This window comes from Limulus polyphemus, unplaced genomic scaffold (genome assembly GCF_000517525.1).
Source record: "Limulus polyphemus unplaced genomic scaffold, Limulus_polyphemus-2.1.2 Scaffold4549, whole genome shotgun sequence".
Taxonomy (NCBI): Eukaryota; Metazoa; Arthropoda; class Merostomata; order Xiphosura; family Limulidae; genus Limulus; species Limulus polyphemus.
This window is the reverse complement of record NW_013670159.1, coordinates 11,154-16,139: the sequence shown is the minus strand read 5'-3', so window position 1 is coordinate 16,139 and position 4,986 is coordinate 11,154.

The window sequence follows — 4,986 nt, the reverse complement described above, 5'->3', positions numbered from 1 at the left end:
TGTGTTGTATTGTAACTTCATCTATGTGTTGGAACACTATTGTGTAGTATTATAGCTTCATATCTGTGTTCGAACACGTTTGTGTAGTATTATAGCTTCATATCTGTGTTCGAACACGTTTGTGTAGTATTGTAGCTTCATCTCTGTATTTGAACAGTTTTGTGTAGTATTATACCTTCATCCTTCTATTGGAACAGTCTTGGGTAGTATTATAGCTTCATCTCTGTATTTGGACAGTTTTGTGTAGTATTAAACCTTCATCTCTCTATTGGTATAGTTTTGTGTTGTATTGTAACTTCATCTCTGTATTTGAACAGTTTTGTGTAATGTAGCTTCACCTTTTATTGGAATAATTTTGTGTAATACAGTATCAGATTCATGGTAGATTTTGTCTGCATAAAAGCATTTATATGATTTTTCCTGTAGCATTTCTGATAAGCACATTATGTACTGCTGGCGCTTCCTATGGCCAGAATTGTTAAGTGCTACAACAGATTTCTTGTGTGCCACTATTCATACCTCTTTTATTGCACATTTCTACATCCAAAATAGCAGCTGTACTGCTGTGAACTGGGATAATTATTTCACAATCTTCGTGTGATAATAAAGTAAAAATGTTCATTGCCAGGGTCGTTATATTAAATGTATTGTGAACATGCAAAGTTACGTAGCCACCACGGCTGATATAAAGTCACTGTGGAACGAAATTTACCAGAACCTAATTTTTGACATTGTTTGGCGTTCATACTTAGTGTGATGCTTCACAAAGATGTATTTATATCGGGTATTAAGAATTTTCAAGATGGAGGTATCACTTATAGTTAATGGCATGGGAAAACAAAGACATATGGATTATCTTGGGACAACAGAACCACTAAAAAAAAACCTTGTAACAAGTCGCACCTCTGCAGTGGTTAGCAAAGTGTAGCGTTTGTGACGAGTGTAAATCCACGAATAGAAAAATCAGTAGCAAAAACCGTCCACGTGTCTCAGGCAGCAGTACACAACTTAATAAAGACGGATATCCATTTGGAATAGCGACACAAGACACGAGTACATATACTACTTCCACGACGTGTCCATTCGACTATTGCCTACATCAAGCAGTTGAAGAATTCCATACGAAGATTTACCGGTCAATGAGCCAGACGTGGCACCTATAAATTTCTATGCGATTGAACTAATGAAACGGGGACTAGGAAACTTTAAAGTTTATTAAAGCATGTGCAGCAAATTGCACAATCGTTGTGCATGTTGCAATAGCTGTTAGTGATGCAGAGAGGTCAGTAACATTTTGAAATACCTTTTCAGGGTAGAAAAATGTTAAATTTTGTTAGCAGTAAGAGAAATTTTGGAAACTCAGGAATGTTCTCTTATATGTTTAGGGGGGTTGCTAAAAAAATTAGAAAATGCAGACTAAGAAACTGAAGAACCTAACAAACTAGATGTAGAATTATGGAAGTCCTTTGGGGAGGAACGGCGTGCTTTGAGAGTGGTAGCCTTACGAAGAAGCCTTTTGTTTTACAACCTACCATTCAGGCCTATTGTCAATTGCACGGTTGTCAAATAGAGTATGGCTGAACGTGACGACGTGGAATATACCGGCTGGTGTTTAACAGCAACGTAATGATACTATGTTGTATTACAGTGTGGCAGTGCCCTGTAAGTCTTTACTGTTTAGTATGTATGTGACTGATAGTAAAATTATATTAAACCTGTTGCTATTTACTGTTCAATAAAAGTGTGAACTATATGTTATAAAGTGTTCTACTACTTTCTAATTCTACCTGGACAAACGAATGACGTTAGCATTGCTGTGTGTGTGTGTGGTATCCTGACTTCTATTTTATCGTGGTAACTCAGGCTTGAAGTACTCTTTGTGTTTGAAATGTATATATGCGCCATGCCTAAATCACTACACACTAACAGTGATTTGACATATATTGTTGATTTTTTCGTGAAAACGTCCTGTGTATCTTATTATATACACGATCCATTCAGTTAGTGTGTGTGTCTGTCTGTGTGTTAACATCCACCACCCCAACTTATCTGGGTTGATTACTATAATTTTCTACATGCTAACTGGAAACTGTCTGACGATTTACATGGATTATTTTATTTTGGGACTTTTGCTTAAGAAGGGGCCTTAAAACCACCTTAATATAGGGCACATATCCACCTTTTTTGATACTTTTGGCTTTGAATTTAAAGAGAAAAGTAGCTAATCAGTGAAATGGGTCAGTTATTAACTGCTACAAAGCAGAGGGTGTAACTGCCATCTAATGAGGAATTTAACAGCAAAATCAAAAAGAAAGGTGAGCAATATCTAATATTTTTTTATATACAATTTTTTGCATCCTTAAAGTCTACCCTCAGCTAATTTATATTTAACATTTGTCAAAAGGTTTGGTTTGTTATGGATTTCGCGCAAAGCTACACGAGGGCTATCTGCGCTATCCGTCCTTAATTTGGCAGTGTAAGACTAGAGGGAAAGCAGCTAGTCATCACCACTCACCGCCAACTCTTGGGCTACTCTTTTACCAACGAATAGTGTGGTTGACCGTCACATTATAACGCTCCCACGACTGAAAGGGCGAGCATGTTCGGTGTGACGGGGATTCGAACCCGCGACCCTCAGATTGCGATTCGGGCGTCCCTAACCACCTAGCCATGCTAGGCCCTTGTCAAAAGGAAAGAAATAATGAGGAAGAAACCGAAAGTTGTTTGTTTTATTTTTCAGATGAAAAATTGTAAGGAATTCGACAAAAAACTGTATTATGTTTCTGTTTTATTCTATAACAAAATACTCCTACTTGAGTATTCAGAGTAAGTTGAGACAGATAACGAGATAGAAGTTTCTTATTTCTATCTTGTGCTCCAATATATCTTGCATATTTCCTTGGTTTGTGCTGAAGCTTATGGATTAACGAGGTAAAAAGACAGTCCTACTCATTTCTATTTTCACGGAATACTATACGTTATAAGATAAGGTATATTTGAAGCATCTGTATATCATAAAATGACTGTATCTGCGAAACGCTACACACGCGTTATATATTGGCTCAAGTGTCAGGAAACACAGCCTTGTTTATCATTCTGACAATGGATTCATCTTTCAGCGAATTTATGACACCATGGCAACTGTTGAGATAGTTTATGACACCATGACAACTGCTGAGATAGCTTATGAATAATCTTATAAACGTGTCTACACCTGAAGGAGGTGGAATTCATTTTAAATTCCAGCAAGATCTAGGGATCATATATGCATTATATGATTAAATGTAATGTAGTTTCTAAAAAAAAAATGTTTGTAACAATTAGGCTTATCCGTGATAACAATTAACTATTGAGTTTTTCATTATTGTTTTAATGTATTGTAACAGTATGGTAAAAAATACAGGAACTAATGTTAACCAATGTCATATACATTACTTCACATTATATGCTAACAACATATACGAGTTGGATCAATTAATCACCAGAGGATGCTATTTTTTTTAAAACAGAAAAGCATTTGATTTTGACGCAACTTTACATAGCGCACTTTGCATGTTGACTATGAATGAATGAAGCAAACTTAAAAACTTTGCTGTGGCAGACATAGCATACAACTTGTATAAAAATGCCGCATGTAGTTGCGTTATTACGATCACTAGGCGTATGTTAACATACGCTGATTATAAGATGTGATATAATGGCGGCTCAGTGGAGTCTGAGGGCTTTGAACTCCAAAAGAAAGGTTTCGATACCAGAGTTTGGCACAGCTCATGGTCTACCCTTGTGCTTGACAACAAACAAAATAATGTGAAATGTACAAAGAGTGTGACTATGTAATGATGACCATTAGACGCGTTGTTATGTCATGATGACCATTAGACGCGTTGTTATGTCATGATGATCATTAGACGCGTTGTTATGTCATGATGATCATTAGACGTGTGATTATATTCTGATGTCTAATGATCATCATGACATAACAACGCGTCTAATGGTCGAGTGATTATGTCATGATGATCACCAGACGTGTTGTTATGTCATGATAATCACTAGACGTTTTGTTGTCATGATAATCATTAGACGAATGACTGTCATGATGATCGCTAGACGTGTTGTTATGTCATGACGATCGCTAGATGAGTTATTGATTACGTCACGACGACTACTTAGACGAAAACCAAACCATGATTCTAGTTTTCTAGTTTAATATAAGAAGAATAACTTGTATTACTGTTGGAACTTTCTAGAACATGTTGTATTATGGAATCTATGTTTAGGATGACTGTAAACACACTGGGACATGTTGTATTATGGAATCTGTGTTTAGGATGACTGTAAACACACTAGCACATGTTGTATTATGGAATCAGTGTTTAGAATGACTAAACACACTAAGACATGTTGTATTATGGAATCTGTGTTTAGGATGACTGTAAACACACTAGGACATGTTGTATTATGGAATCTGTGTTTAGGATGACTGTAAACACACTAGGACATGTTGTATTATGGAATCAGTGTTTAGGATGATTGTAAACACACTAGAACATGTTGTATTATGGAATCTGTGTTTAGGATGACTGTAAACACACTAGCACATGTTGTATTATGGAATCTGTGTTTAGGATGACTGTAAACACACTAACACATATTATGGAATCAATGTTTAGGATGACTGTAAACACACTAGGACATGTTGTATTATGGAATCGATCTTTAGGATGATTGTAAACACACTAGAACATGTTGTATTATGAAATCTGTGTTTAGGATGATTGTAAACACACTAGGACATGTTGTATTATGGAATCTGTGTTTAGGATGACTGTAAACACACTAACACATATTATGGAATCAATGTTTAGGATGACTGTAAACACACTAGCACATGTATTATGGAATCTGTGTTTAGGATGACTGTAAACACACTAGGACATGTTATGGAATCAATGTTTAGGATGACTGTAAACACACTAGCACATGTAT